The following is a 23,695-nucleotide window of genomic DNA, read 5'->3' as shown; positions in this document are numbered from 1 at the left end:
CTTTATCAACTTAAGTTGTGACAGGTGGATGAAAATGTGAAAAAACATCCAATTTCTTTCTAAACAATGGCAATTTGCCACTCACCTGGTAAAATGATCGTTCATTGGTAACTTTCACCCAATGAATGATCTTTTTAGTTGAAACCGTCTTTTTGATCGACTTCATACTAATATGTATGGCTCCTTAAATCCCATACACATGAAATGTAAATGGGTCATGAAACGATCATCCGTCCATTGAGTGAAAAATCAATGGTATCAAACACATCACAGACAACATCTGCCAATAATGGATTTCCACCAATGATGCAGCTAGTGCTAATCGTTGGCCAAAAGTATCCAACATGTCTTACCAGTGAACATTTACAAACAGTCAATTATTTTACGAAACGAATGATCATTTGATTCACTGAAACAGCCAACGATTGCTTGTTATGCTTGATATTGGTATTTTAATTCATGGTGTATCTAATGTGTATGGTCTCCCTATGCTACTGGTCCTGATAATCTAAGTCTTCTACAGTATGCACTAAACCGAGGATGTTTTTTTTTTATTATTGAGAACAATTAAAAAATACAGGCATGGTCATCAGTTAAAAGGAAACAAAAATCATATCATGAATCCTTCTAAACCGCTCTTGCTTTTCTCTATCTGCTTCTGACATCTTGTCTCTATCTAACTTTTACATGAAACATCAGATTTATAAAACTTCAGTAATTCAGTCTCATGTTTCATTTCTATTTATTTCCTCTTTGCAGATCTTGGATTTTCCCTGTCAACTAATAAATAGAGATATTGTGACTTCCAGTATACAAAATGCTGACTCAGAGGGGAAGAAGATCAGATGATTGACAAGCATGATATTTAGGTGACATTTACCTGGAAGATATTGTAGGATTTAATATAGTCTCTCTTATCGCAGTCTCGGCGTGATAACTTCTCTATCTCCTTTGCTATGGGATTATGTCCTGTAATATTGTGTACATTTAATGCTACATTTCCTTTAAATATACAAGTATCTTCTTCAAAGAAGAAGAAGACAGGGACTGTAGTGCCACCTATTGGAGGTAGCAATCCTAAAAGTCAATATCGACCCTTTAAAGGGTCTTGCCACATGACTTAGCATATACAGCCAAACCAGATGTTCTATTTGCAGACGTGTTTTGGGTTGTTTGCCCCTAATTAGTGCAAAGCAAAAGAACTGGTTGGCTTGGTAAAATGCTTCTGACTAGGGATATAAGGGATTAAGTCTGGAGAATGGCAAGTTGGAATTGCTTTTGCCCCCAAATGAACAATAATGATAGTTGTCCTGTTCTTTCCATAATGCATAAATTGAAGCAAATGTGGTCTAAGGGTTAAAATGTCCTCCTATGGAGAGAGCCATGTTGGCGTAGGAGGACTTATAGGCCATGTAATGCTTTCTATCCGACGTCATGCGGTAAGGCCCTTTAAAGGGTCGACATTGATTTTTAGGGTTGTTAACCCTAATAAGTGGCACTAGAATCCCTGCCTTTTTCCTCTCGGAAGAAGCTGTTTATTATTTAATGGCCTTTGGCTCGATCTTGAGCCATGGCGACTTGATGGATGAACTCTCTGTGTAGAAAAATTTTGTGCAAGCCTAGATAGGTACACCAGGCAGGGTCTTCTCTGCCATTTTCTTGACAGTATCAAGTTATCCAGTTAGTTGTCTTCCTCTACGCCTTGTTTCTTCTATTCTTCAGACCATGATGTACTTCTACAGTGATTGATCTTTTCATATGTGTCCAAAGTAGGCGTGTTGTAGCTTGGTGATCATTGCTTTGTGTGATATTTCTGACTTTAGTTCTTCAACAATTGATTTGTTTGTTTTTCTTGCCATCCATGGTGTTGATAACATCCTTCTCCAGCACCACATTTTGAAGGTATCAATTCTTCTTCTGTCTTGTTTCTTTATCATCCAGGTTTTGCATCCATATGTTACCACAGAGAAGACCAAACTAGGTACGATCCATGTCTTTGTCACTAGTGTAATGTTCCTCAGTTTGAAGAAATTGTCCAGTGACTTCATTGTTCATTTGCCCATATCTATTCTATTGATCAGGCTGGCTGATTGGTGCTCCCTGTGGTTGGCTGGTTGATTGGCACTCCTCGTGGTTGGCTGGTGCACTGTGTGCCTGGCTGGTGCACCCTGTCGCTGACTGGCTGATTGGTGCATATTGTTGCTGGAGCTATTTTGTGGCTGTGCATTCTCACCTCATGTTGGATCCCCCTTTCTATCCAGGTGTAACGATGGCCGTATCTGAAAACATTGTGAGTGCAGTACAGGGCAGGTCAGCAATGAAGATATGGACGCTCAGTGCAGGAAAGAGAACAGCTCTGAGATTTGCAGCAACAACGGTGATTGTATCTGTGGGCAATGTGTGTCTAAGAAGAAGGACAACCCAAACTAATTTATTCATTTATTGGGCAGCATGGTGGCTCAGTGGTTAGAACAGCAGCCTTGCAGCGCTGGGGTCCTGGGTTCAAATCCCACCAAAGACAACATCTGCAAGGAGTCTGTATGTTCTCCCCATGTTTGTGTGGGTTTCCGCCAGATTCTTCGGTTTCCTCCCACATTCCAAAGACATACTGATAGGGAATTTAGTTTATGAACCTCGATGGGGACAGTGTCAATAATGTTTGTAAAGCGCTGTGGAATTAATGGCGCTATATAAGTAAAATAAATATAAATATTGACTTCTGGTGTTATTGCTGCATCTTGAGTGATCATCGATCTGAGAAGGTTGAAGTCCTTAATAATTTCCAGTTCATCGCAGCCCCTTATAAATGTATCCCGATCATACCCAGTCTATATCTTTGTCTTCTTTGTGTTAAGTAGCAGTCCCATGTTCGAGCTTTCCATCCTGACACTCCGCAATAAGTCCTCGATTCCATCTACTCTTGTTCAATGTTGTATCATCTGTGTATTTAAAATTGTTGATGATTCGTCCAGCAATTTTAATTCCTTCTTTTTTGGCAAATCCAGGCTTCCTGAAAATTACTTCTGCATGAAAATTGAAGATAAATGGTGACAGGATGCAGTTTTGTCTGACGCCTCACTCTACTGTACTTTGAAAGAAGAAACTACTTGCATATTTAAATTCCTAGTGAGCATTTCATGGCCTACTATATATGTCTCCCTACACCAAAATGGAAATTTAGCAAAAGGGAAACTTTACCCCATAAGATCAGACCACAATTTAATTCATGCATTAGGAAGTGTGACAAAGTCACAGGCAGAGTGTCGGAGGGGAGATACGTTTCACTGAGGATATTAGATTCAGTGATGTAAAACATGGAAGTTGCTCCTGTATATTAGGTGCAGAGAGGTTTATTGAGCCAGATTTACAAGGGCATGTTTTATTGGTGGACGGCAAAGTGCAGGGCGGGAGGCTATCCACCATATCTCCACTTCAGGAAGTGGTCTGGGCTTTAAATAGCCAGCCTTTACACTCAGGTGTGTTCAGTGTCTGGAGAAACATGCTCCAGAGAGTAGCTTGCATGTGTTTTGCTGAACCAGTGTGTGCCTAACCCTCAGTGGCCGGCCCTGGCCGAAATACGGACTGTGCTGAACCTTTGTATTTTGTTTTGCCATTATGCCAAATGGGCCATGTTTACTTTATGGACTCCAGGTTGATTTATGATGTTTAATAAATCAACCCAAAATTTAAAAAGACTGTGTTGTCTACCTCTGCAAAACAATTCACATTTGTATTCAAAATTAAATGAATAGTGGACTATGGGTAAGCCTCTTGAGTCTTCTCTGACATATGATATTTGGGAAATGAAGGATTGGAAGACAGAAAATAGCTAGACTGACAGATAGATATGAAATAGATAGAGGCCTGCTCCTGGCTTTTAGCAGCAACAGCAAGCCCCCTGATAATGTCTCCCTGTCTCCAGAGCAGCTAGCAGGGAGCAGACCATGCCCCCTCTTCTCAGGCTGGCTGTTCCTTACAGGGGGAGCAGCACTTGGTGTATAATGTAATGACGCAGATGGGAGGGAGGAGCAGATTCTGTCACACGGAATTACAAGGGCTATAAAGATCATAAAACTGCACTGTTCATCTCATCTTTATAGCGTATGAGGGCAGGGACAGTACAACAATTTTTTATCTCCCCGGAGTACCCCTTTAAATGTTTCAGATCACAAACCAAATTGAAATATTAGACAAAGATAACACAAGTAAACACAAAATGCAGTTTTTAAATGAAGGACTTTGTTATTAACCCTTTTAAAGCCCACGGCGTACTAATACGTATCTGCGCCCTGGGCTTTAAGAGCGAGGTAAGTATTAATACATCCTGATGATTGCGCCCGCACACAGGCTGTGTGGGCGTGATCGCTGCCGGGTGTCAGCTGATTGTCACAGCTGACACCCGGTACTATGTGCTGGGAGCGGTCCCGCACATTCCGGAGGTAAGAGCCAGTACTCACCTCTTCCCCGGCTCCCACGCTGTCTGAGGCCGGGTCCTGTGGTTGTCATGGTGACCCGGATGGTGCTCCATCCCTATGCTATACAGGCGATCAGAGTAAAAAAAAGTGAAAGTCATATAGTGGGATAAAGTATAAAAGTAAAAAAAAGTGTTAGAAAATGAAAAAAAAAAAATTGTAAAAATATTAAAAAAAAGTCAAAAAAATAATCATCAAAAAATAAAAATATAATGTACCCATCAATAAATATTATGAAAAAAAAAACAAAAAAACAATAAAAGCACACATATTTGTTATCGCCGCGTCAGCAACGACCTGACCCATAAAACTGTCCTACTAGTTAACCCCTTTAGCGAACACGGTAAAAAAAAAATATATATATAAAATATAAAAAATATGAATATAAATAAAAATGGTACCACTGAAAACATCTTGTCCCGCAAAAAACAAGCCGCTGTACAGCTCCATCAGCCGAAAAATAAAAAAGTTACAGCTCTACAGCTCTCAGAATAAAGCGATGCAAAAAATATTATTTAATAAAGCTCCAAAACATAAAAAAAATATATAAATGTGGTACCGGTGTAAACGTACTGCCCCGAAGAATAAAGCTGCCTTATCAATTTTACCACACGTGGAACGGCATAAAAAAATAAAAAAAACAATTCCTGAATTGTTGGTTTTTGCTTATTCTGCCTCCCAAAAATCGGAATAGAAAGCGATCAAAAAATGTCACGTGCCTGAAAATGGTAGCAATAAAAACGTCAACTTGTCCCGCAAAAAACAAACCATCACATGACTCTGTTGGCCGAAATATGGAAAAATTATAGCTCTCAAAATATGGAGATGCAAAAACTAGTCTTTTCAAAAAAAAAAAAAAGTCTTTTAGTGTGTGACAGCTGTCAATAATAAAAACCCGCTATAAATCTGGTATCGCTGCAAAGAATAAAATCGTCTAATCACTTATACCGCATGAGGAGCGGCGTAAAAAATAAACTCTTTGGTTAGGGTTAGGGTTGTGCTAGGGTTAGGGTTGTGCTAGGGCTAGGGTTAGGGTTGTGCTCAGGTGAGGGTTGTGCTAGGGTTGGGGTTGTGCTAGGGTTAGGGTTGTGATGGGGTTGGGATTTTTTCGAACGTAAAGAAAAAAAAAATGATGACAACATGGCCACTAGTGTTGAGCGCAAGTGCTAGCTGCTTGAGTTTGCATCAGGTGCTCAGGTATGCACCGAGTATCCCAGGTGCTAGAGTGACATGCTTGAGTCTCCGCCCCATATGCTTCGCGGCCAAAAAAACCTCGCTGGAATTGACTGCCATGCACGAGCGATCCCCGCATGGTTTTTTTGGGTGTCTAACAACCGTGAAACATGCAGGGTGGGGACTCGAGCATGTCACCCGCGATACATGGTGCATACCCGAGTACCCGATGCAAATTAATGTAGTGAGCACTTGCACTCAAGACTAACGACAACTTATTCAATATGATGACCTAATGTTATCTCTCATCCATTGAATTTGTCAGGTTTTGGATGGTTTCTGCTTCATTTGTTTTGCATGAGGACAGAATACTCTCCCAGAGTATCTCATGCTGCACATAACACATCTGCATCTCTGGCTGCTATGGGCATAAAAGGGGACAAACTTATGGTGTGGCACCCATGCTCCCTTGACCTCAACCCCATTGAGAACCTCTGGAGCATCATCAAAAGGAGTGTCTATGATGGCGGGAGGCAGTTCACATCTAAGCAACAGCTCTGGGAGGGTATTCTGTCCTCATGCAAAACAATTGAAGCAGAAACCATCCAAAACCTGACAAATTCAATGGACGAGAGAGTTCAGAAGCTCCTTTCGAACAAGGGGTCCTATGTGCAAATGTAACATCACCTAGAATAAAGTTTTGAGTTGAAAACTGTTTGATTTCAGTTTGTAATAACCTGCTAATGCTTATAATTTCAAAAATGACCATTTTTTTGTTCTTTATTAAAATGAAAAGGTTGAAAACTCTGCTGTGCATAATAATTTGGAACATGCATTTTGAGTGCAGTTTGAGTTTTTTATTTTTTTAAAAATATACTGTTATCATAGGCAGTTTGTACAAAAACCTTTCAATTGTACTCTAATAGTTATTTGACTGGAAAATTACAATGACTGCAATTCATATAGGTAATTTGGGAAAATCTGAGAAATTATTATTTGCATAATAATTTGGAACACAGTGTAGATAAGTTCCCAGAGGGGTTTAGTTTCCAAAATAGTGTCACCTGTGGGGGGTTTCCACTGGTTAGGCACATCAGAGGCTCTCCAAATGCAACATGGCATACGCTAATTATTCAACCAAAATTTTACATTCAAAAAGTCAAATGGCGCTCCTTCCTTTCCGAACACTGCTGTGCGCCCAAACAGTGGTTTTCCCCCACATATGAGGTATTGGTGTGCTCAGGAGGAATTGCACAACAAATTTTGGGGTCCACTTTTTCCTGTTACCCTTGCAAAAATAAAAAAATTGAGGTCTAAATAAAATTTTTGTGAAAAAATTTAAATGTTCATTTTTTTCTTCCACATTCCAAAAATTCCTGTGAAGCACCTGAAGGGTTAATAAACTTCTTGAATGTGGTTTTGAGCACCTTGAGGGGTGCAGTTTTTAGAATGGTGTCATTTTGAGGTATTTTCTGTCATAAAGGCCCCTCAAAGTTGCTTCAAATGTTACGTGGTCCCTAAAAAAATGGTTTTGTAAATTTTGTTGGAAAAATGAGAAATCGCTGGTCAACTTTTAACCCTTATAACTTCCTAACAAACAAAAAAATTTGGTTCCAAAATTGTGCTGATGTAAAGTATACATGTGGGAAATGTTATTTATTAACTATTTTGTGTGACATATCTCATGGAAATTCAAAGTTTAAAAATTGCGAAATTTTCAAGAATTTCTCCAAATTTCCGTATTTTTCACAAATAAACGCAAGTGATATTGAAGAAATTTTACCACAATCATGAAGTACAATATGTCACAAAAAAACATTCTCAGAATCAGTGGGATTCATTGAAGCATTCCAGAGTAATTACTTCATAAATTGACAGTGGTCAGAATTGTAAAAATTGGCCTGATCAATAACGTGCAAACCACCCTCGGGGGTAAAGGGGTTAAGGGGAAAAAAATCCAAACCTACAGGGCCCTGTGTGAAAAAGTTATTGCCCCCTAAACCTAATAATTGGTTGGGCTACCCTTAAAAGCAACAACTGCAATCAAACATTTTCAATAACTGGCATTGGGTCTTTTACAACGCTCTGGAGGAATTTTGCCACTCATCTTTGCAAAATTGTTGTAATTCAGCAACATTAGAGGGTTTCCAAGCATGAAGTGCCTTTTTAAGGTCATGCCACAGCATCTAAATTGGATTAAGGTCAGGACTAGGCCACTCCAAAGTCTTAATTTTGTCTTTCCTAAGCCATTCAGAGGTGGACTAGTTGGTGTGTTTTGGATCATTGCCCTGCTGCATAACCCAAGTGCTCTTTAGCTTGAGGTCACGAACAGATGGCCGGACATTCTTTTTTCGGTACAAAATAATAGTTTGCGTGCACTCTGTCAGAAGTGGAGGTGCTGATGTAATGGGCAGCGAGTGCCCCTTAACTGTAGAAAATTCAATTCATCGCACACTCAAATGTTGTGAATGCTAAGACATTTATTAATACACAGACAATTTGTTCAAACCCAAGTGCAAGGCGACAGCGGTAAGACGTTTCGGCCTCAATTGCGGCCTTAATCATTTAGTCGCTTACTAAAAAGGAAAACATACAGGTGTCAGTACCAGATTTGTAATATCATAATCAAAATGAAAATTCCAATCATATTGTCGAGAAGTATCACGAAGAGGTAGGGGTGGAGGGGAAGGCGGGGTTGGGAAGAAGACGGGAGGGGGTAGGGGGAGGGAGGTGGAGGTAAGTAGAGACGAGGGCTAAGGTGTTGGGGTAACATATAGTATATACAGTATAAACACGCAGAGCAGGGTATAAAAACCATAAGAGTAAAGGGTAGATAAAAGCCAAATTTGTTCTTACTTGTATGGATGGTTTAAAATTGTTTAGAGTCTGAGAATAGGGCTAAAGCCCAGGAAAGAGGAGAACTGCAATATCAAGATGTTACAGTTGAAATATATTACCCATGATTTTGCCAGTAAGATGATTGTATAGTCTGGGGTGGTTACCTCAACCAGGTCCAATAGTGGTGTGGGGCCACGTGGATCTAAAGGATAGTATGGAAAGTTAGAGATAGTTGTATAATGGCATGTGCAACCCATCATATGTTGGCTGGTCTGTAACTTACCATGCGGTCATATGGAGTCCATGCATAGTCAGGGTGTAGGTCCCGGAAGGTGTTGTATCATTTATTAGTGGTATAGAGGGGTATAGCGGCGCTCCTGCGCCTTGCTGTGGCTCTGGTAAATGTCAAACTGAGGAGTCTGTGCTTTATACACCGGCGAGGAACGCCGGACCGGAAGTGCGTCATTGGTGGGGGTGTGTCACCGGAAGTGACGTTCTGCCAGCCCCGCACTGCGTGATTGGATGGCCGGACGTTGCCTGTATTTACAGGTACGGTACCACCTCTCATGTTGTGTATGGTGGTAGTCAAGGAAACTGAGCTGTGGCGCATGTGTAGGGGACAGGCTATGTATTATGGCGCTGTGCAGATGCAAATAAAGTTGCTAGCATATATTAAATGTATTGTATGGAGGTATGTTATATATTTGTCTCTAGGGCACAGTATGTTGTACATGTCATTATAGTCCCAGTGCATGACATATAATGGAGAGGTTTAATAAGACATTGTTAGATGGTAATGAGTGGTAATCGTGCAGTTGGGGCATAATTATGCAGTATACTAGGTGTTGGGTTCTAACATGGGTGATTCATGGAGCACCTTGAAATATTATAAACATTATAAACACATTAATATATACATACGAATAGAAGTTCATAGAGCACCTTGTAACATTATAAACACATAATTATATACATAAGTCTAGAAGGTATGGATTAGGTGTATTGTATAGAGGTATGGTATACAATTATCTCTAGGGTACGGTATATAGCACATGTCATTGTGATCCTAGTGCATGGCATACAATGGATGGATTTACTGGGTCGGTGTTGATAGTGTAACCGGGGCACAATTATGAAATATAGAAGTTATTGGATTGTCACATGGAGCATTATAAACACAATAATTGTATACCATACCTCTATACAATACACCTAATCCATACCTTCTAGTCCTATTTAAGTGATTTCTTGATTGAGAACAGGTGTGGCAGTAATCAGGCCTGTGTGTGGCTAAGGAAATTGAACTCAGCTTCCCAAAGATGTGATAAACCACAGTTAATTTATATGTTAAGGGGGAGAATTACTTTTTTACACAGGGCCTTATAGGTTTGGATTTCTTTATCCCTTAATAATAAAGACCTTCATTTAAAAAATGCATTTTGTGCTAACTTGTGTTATCTTTGTCTAATATTTATTTTGTGATGTGTAACAATTAAGTGTGACAAACATGCAAAAGAATAAGAAATCAGGAAGGGGGCAAACACTTTTTCACAACACAGAAATAGATAGATAGATAGATAGATAGATAGATAGATAGATAGATAGATAGATAGATAGATAGATAGATCACATTACATGAATGACTATACAACCAAAATCATGCTCAGCAGACTTAAAACCTTCCTTTAACCCAATCAGAAAACTTTTATAGAGTGTCTGTAGCGGCAGAACAAATGAAGCACAATGAGTCTTTTACTTATCACAGATGAAAAAAAAATTAGAAAAGGAAACATCATTTTTCTATCTGATAAAAGTTGAATTAAACTGATAAAGCCTATTTGTACTTGCATTGCAAAAATATCACAGCATCCGAGCAAGACTATAATTCACTCTTCGTTTTTTGGCCTCTTCTGTCATAATTTTTAAGCTTTGCTTTGATGGATTAGTGCTTTTCAGCACTATCATCCAAATTATTGCCTTGGAATATGTCATTATATATTATTCATCTTTTAATGCTTTATTTGGCTCCCCCAGTAATTGTTCCAAGCGCTTATTCTGCAAACCCTTGCGTTATTTGCATAGCTGATGCAGCAAATGCAGAACTGAGTTCTATGAAACCATTACCTTTATTTCCAATTCCGGCGGATCCTTTGAGGACAGAGCGGATAATAATAGATTTCTACAAATTTGTCAGGACAACAGACTTCCCCTCCACTCATCCTTTATAATGGCAAAGATTACTAGGTGTCTAATCTATTAGTCCGTTTGCACGGTTTACAGAAAAATCTGTAACTGTGTGCATAGAATTGAGGTCAAACTAGTTTCGCACAATGAAAAGGACAAAAAAGTTTTAAAATAACTCTTTTGTCTACAAATACAAATAAAAAGTATATCATTTTGCCCACGTTTATCAGTCTTTAGGATTTTCTGAAGATCCTAAAACAAATCCTGCAGACAAATATGGGTTAATTTATTTTTGATCACTTCCATTTTTGGTCGACAGACAACAGGGGGGCAGAATTTAGCCAAAGGGCGAGGGCTGAATTTTTAGTCTCTTATTGCAAATAGCACAGTGGGGGGAGGCTCCTACTGCAGCCAGTTCTCTCCGTAAAAACACAGAATAGTGAGGAGGGGGATTTGGTTGTTTTGTTGGGGCACATAGATTTCTTTATATATCACTATTTTTAATTGCAAAAAAAATAGAGTAGGAAATTAAGTGGGAAATTATTATGTTTTTTTTTATTTATATTTACAATGTTTAGTGTTTCTCTAAGAAATGAAAGCTGGAATGGACTGTAAAACAGTGGAAACAAATAGTCGACCACAAGCCTAAACCATTATGGGAACTAAAGACAGATCTGAAACAATGTGACCTAAAAACCATCTGTTACACAGAAAGAAGGAAATAAACCAACATTTATGTAAATAAAACCCATACAAATAAAACTTAAAGAGCGTGTCTTGTAAAATAAGAAATGCTAAAAATTCTATTTAGCTATTTCATGGGTTTTTTTTTTATAGATGGAGCATGAAACTTTTTGGCTGGAGGTTTTTTCTTCGGGGTTGTTACAGCTATATTTTCCAGAATCATGAATATTAATTCTGCCTTGTTATACAATGATACCTTCATGTTGCATTATATTGCAGCATAGAGATTTGCCAGACTTTAGAAAAGCTGAAAAATAATGACCAGTAATATTATTTGGTCTGCTTGTCCTCCTCCCCACTATTTTTCGAGACATAGATCTAATTTTCACAAATTGACAAAACACATTGAGAAGATACAATATGTTTGTGTAAAATAATGTCTTATTACAGTTCAGCAATCTTCCCATGCTGCAGCTCATCGGACCTTACAGACTCCCTAATACGCCAGCATTGGACTGTATTGTATCTTCATACACCTCTATTTTCACGTATATGTGAAAACTCACATTCTTGCTATGGTCCATCACATGCCATATTATGGAGATACTCTGCCCTAGAAGCATTGCTTTCAGAAATGCATTGTAAATGGATACTAAATATGGGTATACACATTAGATAATTGCTGTCACCACCAGTAGAGATGAGCGAACCTGAACTGTAGAGTTCGGGGTTCTCACCTAGTGTCCGGTGCTGAACTCCATACATGGACTTCTGGAAGAGAAGAGGGAGAGAGTTCGGATTCAGGTTCAAGCTCGGGTACAGATTTGGTATCTAAATTGAACTTTGGACTACAATTTGGTACAACACGGCAAACCCGAACTTCCATGGGTCTACTCATTCCTAACCACCAGCTGATTTCAGCCTGTACGGTGTGCCCCAACACTGGTGGACACAAACAGAAGAGGGCACCATGCAAGAACATTTTATTACAGTCCAATAGCTCATCATCAGGCCAGTTTCAGTGCCCCTGCACTGCACTCATGCAATTGGTCTGAACTGTCCTTGGCAAGCAGGCATCCACAAGGCAGAGGAGAGGTGCACTCCTGAAGAAAGAAGAGAGTAAACCTTTAAGTTACCACCGGACGTGCATACTCTTGTCTCCTCATTGAGAACACATGCACGCTCAGCCAAACTTTGATTATTCTGAGAATGATGGGGCGAAAGTATTACTCCAGCATGTCATCCACTCTTCAGTTTTTTCCTGCACTTCGTTGCTCCAGACCACCCAGATGTGCAGGTAACGGCGGCATCTCTGTTCACTTGAATGGAGCTGAACTCTAGTGGTTGGCTGTGAACACTGTAAAGGGAAAACTTTAGTGCTGCAACGTCGTAACCCCTTCCCGATGGGGCCAATTTCCATTTTTGAGTTTTTACTTTTTCCTCCCCTTCTTCCCACAGCCATACCTTTTTATTTCTGGGTCCATATAGACATATGAGGGCTTGATTTTTTGCAGGACGAGTTGTACAAGTGCGGCGAAATTGTGAGAAAACGCAATTCTGACATTGTTTTTTGGGAATTGTTTTTACGATGTACATGGCATTGTAAAAATGACCTTGTAATATGATTCTGCTCATCAGTACGATTACGGCGATACAAAACATGTCCAGTTTTTTTTATTATTTTAGTGGTGAAAGCAAAAATTAGAAGTTTGAAAAATAAAATTTTGGGGGTTGTGTCGCCATTTTCCAAGACCAGTAATGTTTTCATTTTTCAGTCGATGGAGCTGTGTGATGGCTTATTTTTGCGGGAAGAGATGATGTTTTTATTGATACCATTTTGGGATAGATGTGATGTTTTGATCGCTTGTTACAGCATTTTTTGTGGTATTGCAGCAACCAAAAAAACTAAATTTTGGCGTTCTTTAATTTTTTCCATTTACAGTGTTTACTGATCGAGTTAATTTTTTTTTTACATATTTTGATAGATCTGACTTTTCTGAACGCGGCGATACTACATACATGTATTTTTATTTATTTTTTATCATCTTTATTTTTAATGGGGTAAAAGTGGGGTGATTTGGACTTTTACTTTTTTTTATTTTTTTCATATTTTTTAAACCTTTTTTTATGTGATAGTAAAATTATAAATTCACTGTCTAAATTCAACTAAGGTGATAGCTAGAGACCAGACTGTGGACACGATATATTTAGATTTTCCCAGACATTTGACCACCATGAACAATAACTTGCACTGTGAAATCCAATGATCACTGTTTATAAATACCGCTTTTTTGCCTCCATTGTAATTGGACGGAGTTGCTAAAACAATTTGTTGTAAAATCGTACAGATTATTGCATGACGTAAGGTCAAATTTAAGAAGGGACCTATTTATTTCACAGTATAAAATCCTTATGAATTAAGGGAAATGAAAATTAAAACATAGATGTAATTTAATATATTTTCTAATCATTGTATATAAGGAAAAATCTAGATGTTTAAATAATTAAAGTGGTAAATTGCACATACAGAAGAAAGAGAAGTCTGCCTCATGGGCTCTTGGAAGATTGGAACGAAGCTTGTAAATTCTAGCCAGATGGCAGAAAGACACATAAGACGGGGATGACATAAGAGCTTTCATGACATCATGTAGCACTTTAAAGATGCTCTTAATTTAACTAATCAGATTTTGCCATTTACAGCCGGAACATACTGGCGATAATTTACAACATGGGAACTTTTACAGGTATATAAAGATTCATTGCCCCCTCTGGTGCATTAAAGACAGATTTGCTGTGATATACAATAAGAACATTGCCTGTGAATCATGTGCGATGTCAGCTCAGCATTATAGGCATAAGTTACACAACTCTGCTGCTTGACTTGTGCAAGTTCTTATCGTATTTAAAAGGATTCTATTTACCACATTTACTTACACTTATATTCTACGTTGCTCAGGGGCCGCAGACATATTGAACGGCTGCACACAATGATTGCAGTGACTGGCATCAATGGTTGCGGACACTGCTGCTGCATATCCCTGTATGGCCTCATTCAGATGTTTATTTTGTTATTTTTACAAAAATCGGACTGTTTTTAATTAATGTGCTAAATCCAATTTTCATCCATTTGGTCCGTATGTTCGTTTTTACCTTCAGCGTGGCAGAAAAAAAAAATTCTTCTACCCAATAAAGAGTAAAAAAAGTGGGCAGCACTTGTACGACACATGATTGGCAGCCATGTACTATGCAAGTTTAATCAGAAAACAGGTAAAAAATGGACATTTTTGTGTTGTTGCTTTTTTTTTTTTTTTTGCAGTCGGTCCAAGAAAAAAAAAACACAGACACGCGAACAGCTTAGTTTTCGGCACTGGGCCTACCCAAATATATTGTCAACTCCAATGTTTAAAGGGTTTGCATACTAATAGTATTAATTGTACATGGCCAGGATATTCTATCTGTGTGTGATCACTGGAAATCTGACTACTGAATAGCAATGAATTGTAAAGCGTTGCGGAAAGTGCAGGCGCTATATAAATAAAGATTATTATTATTTCTAGAATTTCCATTGATTACAATAAAAATTGTAATAATTTTTCATTTCTATTGTGCCAACATATTCCACAACAGACAATAAAGACATTACAGCGTAAATCATAGATCATCAGTTACAGGAGAAGTGAGGTCCTGCTCGCAAACTTACAATCATTAAGAGGACTCTGGCAGTACAGAATGACTGTTCAAACCAAGTACAGGCGCTCGGTGCTTCACGGCGGGGCAAACATTTATACACACCTTCCCACCGACTTGTTTTCCCTCTATCATCGCTTTTCTCTGGCTCTATGATGCAAAAGCCGTCAAATCAAAGAAGAGGTGGGGGTGGAGATAACAGGAAGACAGGTAAATGGGAAGGTGCACTTAAATGTTTGGTTATGTTACGGTGCACTGAGCACCTGTACTTGGTGTGAACAGTCATTCTGTGCTGACAGAGTCCCTTTAAGGAGCCCACATGGACCACAGGCCTGCACAGCTCTTGTGATTTGCCTCATACACAGTGCCATTATCATCCATGTATTTTGTCTGGTATTGCAGATCAATATTATATACAGTGCCTACAAGTAGTATTCAACCCCCTGCAGATTTAGCTGGTTTGATAAGATGCAAATAAGTTAGAGCCATCAAACTGCAAACGAGAGTAGGTTTTATGAACAGAAGCATAAATCTTACAAACCAAAAAGTTATGTTGCTCAGTTGAATTTTATTAAATTTTAAACATAAAAGTGTGGGTCAATTATTATACAACCCCTATGTTTAATATTTTGTGGAATAACCCTTGTTTGCAATTACAGCTAATAATCGTCTTTTATAAGACCTGATCAGGCCGGCACAGGTCTGTGGAGTTATCTTGGCCCACTCCTCCATGCAGATCTTCTCCAAGTTATCTAGGTTCTTTGGGTGTCTCATGTGGACTTTATTCTTGAGCTCCTTCCACAAGTTTTCAATTGGGTTAAGGTCAGGAGACTGACTAGGCCACTCCAACACCTTGACTTTTTCCCTCTTGAACCAGGCCTTGGTTTTCTTGGCTGTGTGCTTTGGGTCGTTGTCTTGTTGGAAGATGAAATTACGACCCATCTTAAGATCCTTGATGGAGGAGCGGAGGTTCTTGGCCAAAATCTCCAGGTAGGCAGTGCTATCCATCTTCCCATGGATGCGGACCAGATGGCCAGGCCCCTTGGCTGAGAACCAGCCCCACAGCATGATGCTGCCACCACCATGCTTGACTGTAGGGATGGTATTCTTGGGGTCGTATGCAGTGCCATCCAGTCTCCAAACGTCACGTGTGTGGTTGGCACCAAAGATCTCGATCTTGGTCTCATCAGACCATAGAACCTTGAACCAGTCTGTCTCAGAGTCCTCCAAGTGATCATGAGCAAACTGTAGACGAGCCTTGACATGACGCTTTGATAGTAAAGGTACCTTACGGGCTCGTCTGGAACGGAGACCATTGCGGTGGAGTACGTTACTTATGGTATTGACTGAAACCAATGTCCCCACTGCCATGAGATCTTCCCGGAGCTCCTTCCTTGTTGTCCTTGGGTTAGCCTTGACTCTTCGGACAAGCCTGGCCTCGGCACGGGAGGACACTTTCAAAGGCTGTCCAGGCCGTGGAAGGCTAACAGTAGTTCCATAAGCCTTCCACTTACGGATGATGCTCCCAACAGTGGAGATAGGTAGGCCCAACTCCTTGGAAAGGGTTTTGTACCCCTTGCCAGCCTTGTGACCCTCCACGATCTTGTCTCTGATGGCCTTGGAATGCTCCTTTGTCTTTCCCATGTTGACCATGTCTGAGTGCTGTTCACAAGTTTGGGGAGGGTCTTAAATAGTCAGAAAAGGCTGGCAAAAGAGATCTTTAATCCACACATGTGAAGCTCATTATTCTTGGTGCCTGAACTACTTCTTAATACTTTAGGGGGACCAAACAGAATTCTTGTGGCTTGAGGGGTTGAATAATAAATGACACTCTGAATTAACTTTTAACGTTTTAAAAAAATGAAAAATAAAAAAAAATAAAAAAATTTGCTGCAGTGCATTTCCCACTTCCAGGCTGATCTACAGTACAAATGTCACAATGCCAAGTTAATTCCGCATGTGTCAACCAGCTAAATCTGCAGGGGGTTGAATACTACTTGTAGGCACTGTAGAGTTGGAAATGGTTGAGGCTCTAGTAATTGGTCCTGCACCAATCACAAATTTTTGCCATTTCCTAGGGAAAAGGCCCCCAAACACTTTAGTCAAAATGATCCAATCTCGGCTATCACTATCTGTATAGTATGTTCAGAGTTTTTTTGTCTTTTTCTTCCTATTTCTATTGATAAGATGTGAGTGGTGGCCTCCTATCACTAAACGAATTCACCCCAAAATGGTTGTTGTGCTGCATTCCCTGCCTCGGCTTTTATACAGGCTATGTTAGGCTGTGTAATACTATGTGATGGCTGTGCAATATTTAGTGATTCGATAGCTGCAAAGTATTACTGGAAAGCTCATATGGTTGCGTCCTAGGACATGTGAGCTTTCTCTGGATTACGCAGTCTTCTGCATTGTGTAAAATAGTAGCATTTTTATCGATTTGAGAGAATCAAACTATAAATTGTTCTAATTTGCCAGATTCATCGAATGCATGACACTGAATCTGATATGCAGTGAATCATTTCTACTGAATTGCTGAACGCACTTGAGTTAATGAGATACTACATTATATAGCTGGACTTCTAAAATGCTCATCCTTATATCAGGATTATAAAGTCATTGTAACATGTATTTTCAAAGTAAATGCAACAGTCTCATCAGGTATGAGATCTATTTAATAGTGTATGCAGTTGATATTGTGAAATCTGGTGACAGATCCTCTTTATGATGTAAATGCTGTCTAAATTTTCATGATCCTTTATAGTCCACCACTTACAGTGGGAAGAAAAAGTATTTAGTCAGCCACCAATTGTGCAAGTTCTCCCACTTAAAAAGATGAGAGAAGCCTGTAATTGACATTATAGGTAGACCTCAACTATGAGAGACAAAATGAGAAAACAAATACTGAAAATCACATTGTCTGATTTGGAAAGAAATTTTTATTCAAATTTTGGTGGAAAATAAGTATTTGGTCAATTACAAACCAATTACAAAAGTTCATCTCAATACTTTGTTATATATATCCTTTGTTGGCAATGACAAAGGTCAAACATTTTCTGTAAGACTTCACAAGGTTGGCACACACTGTTGCTGGTATGTTGGCCCATTCCTCCATGCAGATCCCCTCTAGATCAGTAATGTTTTGGGGCTGTCGCCGGGCAACACAGACTTTCAACTCCCTCCAAAGTTTTTCTATAAGGTTTAGATCTGGAGACTGGCTAGGCCACTCCAGGACCTTGAAATGCTTCTTACGAAGCCACTCCTTCGTTGCCCTGGCGGTGTGCTTCGGATCATTGTCTTGCTGAAAGACCCAGCCATGTTTCATCTTCAATGCGTTTGCTGATGGAAGGAGGTTTGCACTCAAAATCTCATGATACATGGCCCCATTCATTCTTTCGTGTATACGGATCAGTCTTCCTGGTCCCTTGGCAGAGAAACAGCCCCAAAGCATGATGTTGCCACCTCCATGCTTCACAGTAGGTATGGTGTTCTTTGGATGCAACTCAGCATTCTTTCTCCTCCAAACACGACGAGTTGTGTTTCTACCCAACAGTTCTACTTTGGTTTCATCTGACCATATGACATTCTCCCAATACTCTTCTGGATCATCCAAATGCTCTCTAGCAAACTTCAGAGGGGCCCGAACATGTAATGGCTTAAGCAGGGGGACACGTCTGGCACTGCAGGATCTGAGTCCCTGGCGGCGTAGTGTGTTACTGATGGTAGCCCTTATAATGTTGGCCCCAGCTCTCAGCAGGTCATTCACTAGGTCCCCTGTGTGGTTCTGGGATTTTTGCTCACGGTTCTTGAGATCATTTTGACCCCACGGGGTGAGATCTTGTGTGGAGCCCCAGATCGAGGGAGATTATCAGTGGTCTTGTATGTCTTCCATTTTCTAATTATTGCTCCCACAGTTGATTTCTTCACACCAAGCTGATTGCCTATTGCAGATTCAGTCTTCCCAGGCTGGTGCAGGGCTACAATTTTGTTTCTGGTGTCCTTCGACAGCTCTTTGGTCTTCACCATAGTGGAGTTTGGAGTGTGACTGTTTGAGGTTGCGGACAGGTGTCTTTTATACTGATAACAAGTTCAAACAGGTGCCAGTACTACAGGTAATGAGTGGAGGACAGAGGAGCCTCCTAAAGAATAAGTTACAGGTCTGTGAGAGTCAGAAATATTGCTTGTTTGCAATTGACCAAATACTTATTTTCCATCAAAATTTAAAAAAAATTTCTTTCCAAATCAGACAATGTGATTTTCAGGATTTGTTTTCTCATTTTGTCTCTCATAGTTGAGGTCTACCTATGATGTCAATTACAGGCCTCTCTCATCTTTTTAAGTGGAAGAACTTGCACAATTGGTGGCTGACTAAATACTTTTTTTCCCCACTGTATGAGACAAAAAAAAACACTAGCTGTGTGCAGTGACAGGTAGCACCCTGACTATTACAATATATAATGCATAGGGATGAGCGAGTATACTCGTTACTATTCGGTACTCGCCGAATAGTACGGTACTCGGGCTACTCGTTACTCCCCAAGTTTCCTTGTGATTACTCGCTAGGAGTAACGAGTACAATGTAAGTCAATGGGAAATGCGAGTAAGCTGAGTAAGTGTCTGCTGGAGCCTAGAAAGCGGTCTGGGGGCTGAGGAAAAGGCTGAAATGGGTGCATGATTGTTTAAAAGCCGGCAGTAAAAAGCCGCCGGCTTTTAAACAATCACTCAGCCCCGTACTCGCTTCCCCGCAGCCTCCCATCCCGATCCTCCGCTGCCCCCGCCGCCTCCCATCCCGATCCTAAGTTAGGACCGGGCGGAGAGCGCAGCACCAGGGAGCGAAGGACCCAGGTGGGGAAGCCGGCAGTGAAAAGACTTCACCGCCGGCTTTCTCGTTCGGTGCTGCGCTCCCCGCTCCCTGATGTACGCTCCCCGCTCCCTAACTTAGGATTGGGATGGGAGGCGGCGCGGGGAGCGGAGGATCGGGATGGGAGGCTGAGGGGAAGCGGGGAGCGTCCAAAAATGCCAAAAATGATGGGAACAGTGCTCAATTAAACGTCAGGCAGGCAGAATATATAGGCAGACAGGCAGGGTATATAGGAAGGTGCATGAAAAACATAGCAGGGCACTTGGAAGACACTAGTGCCCTCCGATTTTCATGCACCCGTCTCTTTAAAAAAGCCGGCCAGCAATTCATCAGCGGCATACACCGGTACCCAACAATTTAGAACAGAAAGAATAGAGCATCACACATAGATTAGATAGATAGAAACATGTCAGTCACATATATAATAAGTACAGTGACAGTGTTGGTTACTGTACTTGTCATTTAGTGTTAAAATAAAGGATTTATTTTAAAAAAAATTGGCGTGGGATCCCCCGTAATTTTAGTCTCTAACGGAGGTTAACCCCTTTAAAGTCCATGACATACTATTCTGTACCTGCACCCTGGGACTTAAGAGCCAGGTACGGAATAGTACGTCATGGCGATCGCGCCCGCACACAGGCTGTGCGGGCGCGATCGCCGCCGGGTGTCAGCTGATTGTCACAGCTGACACCCGATGCTATGTGCAGAGAGCGGTCCCGCACCGCTCCCGACACATTAACCCCTGCAATGCTGCGATCTAAGTCGATCGCAGCATTGGGGTGGCTAAGGGGAGGTGATCGCAATACTCACCTCCTCTTCCGGCCTCCAGCGCTGTCTGCTGCGGCTTCCCGTATGTTGCCATGACGACCCAATGTTGTCATGACAACATCCAGGTCACCAGACAGCAGGAAGATTTTTTGGTCATGCGCAGTGCATGACCAAACTATCTTCTCCCTGTGTAGCGCTGACAGCCTGCATAGAACAGGTATGGTGCTCCATTACTGTGCTATGCCGGCGATCAGAATAAAAAAAGTGAAAGCCCCATAGTGGGACAAAGTATAAAAGTAAAAAAAACTGTCAGAAAGTGAAAAAAAAATTTTAAAAAATTGTAAAAATATTAAAAAAATAAATAAAAAAAAGAATCCACCAAAAATAAAAATATAATGTACCCATTAATAAATATTATTATGAAAAAAAAAAAACAATAAAAGTACACATATTTGGTATCGCCGCGTCTGGAATGACCTGACCTATAAAACTGTCCCACTAGTTAACCCCTTCAGTGAACACAGTAAAAAAAAAAAACGAAGCAAAAAACAATGCTTTATCATCATACCGCCAAACCAAAAATGGAATAACACGCGATCAAAAAGACGAATATAAATAAAAATGATACCGCTGAAAATATAATCTTGTTCCGCAAAAAACAAGCTGCCATACAGCTCCATCAGCCAAAAAATAAAAAAGTTATAGCTCTCAGAATAAAGCAATGCTAAAAAATATTTTTTTCTATAAAATTGCTTTTATTATGTAAAAGCGCAAAACATAGAAAAACTATATAAATTTGGTACCGCTGTAAACATACTGACCCGAAGAATAAAACTACCTTATCAATTTTACCACACTCGGCGCAGAATAAAAATTTTTTAAAAAAAACAGTTCCTGAATTGTTGGTTTTTGTTTATTCTGCCTTACCAAAAATCGGAATAGAAAGCGATCAAAAAATGTTACGTGCCTGAAAATGGCACCAATAAAAACATCAACTCATCCCGCAAAAAACAAGCCATCACATGACTCTGTCGGCCAAAATATGGAAAAATTATAGCTTTCAAAATATGGCGATGCAAAAAATAGATTTTACAAAAAAATGAGTCTTTTAGTCTGTGACAGCTGTCAATCATAAAATCCCGATATGATTCTGGTATCGCTGTAATCTCACCGACCCGAAGAATAATCACTTATACCACACGAGGAACGGCGTAAAAAATAAACTCTTGGGTTAGCCTTGTGCTAGGGTTGGGGTTGGGGTTGGGGTTGGGATTTTTTTCAAAAGTAAAAAAAAAAAAAATGACAATATGGCGACTAGTGTTGAGAGCATGTGCTCGCTACTTGATTTTGTATCGGGTGCTCGGGTATGCATTGAGTATCGTGGGTGCTCGAGTGACAGGCTCGAGTCTCCGCCCCATATGCTTCGCGGCCAAAAAAACTTTGCGGGAATTGCCTGCCATGCACGAGCGATCCCCGCATGTTTTTTTTGGGTATAACTACAATAAGAAACCAGCGTGCTATCGCACCAATTTCAAGAGCAGGAGGATAAAAAAATAATAAAGCATAATTTCTTAAAATGAATATTTTTATTTCAGAATAATTTAAAATATATTTAAAATAAAATTCAGGTACTTTCGAATTACATCCACCACCAGCCACAGGCTGATCAAATTATAATTTTTTATATAGATTTATCTATATTTCATCAATTATTATTCTAATATTTTATTGCATCCCCATATCAAATAGTACAAGTAGGTTACAAAGTGCAAATGCCAAATTTTCTAGTGCAAACATGCTACAAAGTGCAAATGCAGAGTTCTTAAATACCTTTTTTATGCCCCTATATACAAATGACCATTAATTAATAGTTCCATATGTGGTTAAAGTGCTAATGCTAAATTCCCTCCCAACCATAAAGGATTAATTAATGATCCTGTAGTCACACTGGGTTCTTTCCTTAGTATTTCCTACATTTATATCAATATGGGTATGAATATAAAGGTGTACTTTCAAGTATATAACATCAGAGAGTGGGTGGTGGTGCTAGTCTTTACCCTAGCACCCTAGCATTATAAGCTGACATCAACCCCAGCCCTATTACCCCACTGCCACAGCTACAGGGCAGTGGGAAGAGTGAGGCTAAGTGCCAGAATTGGCACATCCTATGGATGCGCCATTTCTGGGGCGGGTGAGGGCTGGTGTTTCTAGCCTGGGAGGGGGCCAATATTCATGGCACCCTTCCTGGGCTATTAATATCAGCCCCCAGCTGTCTGCCTAGCCTTTGCTAGCTATTAAAATAGGGGCGACCCCACGTCATTTTTTGGGGGGGTCCCCCATTTTAATAGCTAGTAAAGGCTAGGTATTCAGCTGGGGGCTGATATTAGTAGCCTGGGAAGCTCCGTGGGTATTACCCCCTTCCCAGGCTTCAAACATCTGCCCCAGCCGTCTGCTTAACCTCCGCTAGAGACTTAAATTACGGGGAACCCCACGCCAATTTTTTTTTTATTAAATCCTTTATTTTAACACTAAATGACAAGTACAGTAACCAACACTATCACTGTACTTATTATATATGTGACTGACATGTTTCTATCTATCTAATCTATATGTGATGCTGTATTCTTTCTGTTCTAAATTGTTGGGTACCGATGTATGCCGCTGATGAATTGCCGGCCGGCTTTTTTAAAGAGACGGGTGCATGAAAATCGGAGGGCACTAGTGTGTTCCAAGTGCCCTGCTATGTTTTTCATGCACCCTCCTATATACCCTGCCTGCCTGTCTGCCTGTATATTCTGCCTGCCTGACGTTTAATTGAGCACTGTTCCCATTGATTTTGGCAATTTTGTACCCTCCCCACTCCCCCGCCACCTCCCATCCCGATCCTAAGTTAGGACCGGGCGGGGAGCGAAGCACCAGGGAGCGGGGAGCGTACATCAGGGAGCGGGGAGCGCAGCACCAAACGGGAAAGCCGGCGGTGAATTCTTTTCACTGCCGGCTTCCCCGTCCGGATCCTTCGCTCCCCGCTCCC

This window comes from Phyllobates terribilis, unplaced genomic scaffold (assembly GCF_046119375.1).
Source record: "Phyllobates terribilis strain yellow unplaced genomic scaffold, ASM4611937v1 Scaffold_4__5_contigs__length_816908805, whole genome shotgun sequence".
NCBI classification, from domain to species: domain Eukaryota; kingdom Metazoa; phylum Chordata; class Amphibia; order Anura; family Dendrobatidae; genus Phyllobates; species Phyllobates terribilis.
Note: the sequence above shows the minus strand (reverse complement) of the source record.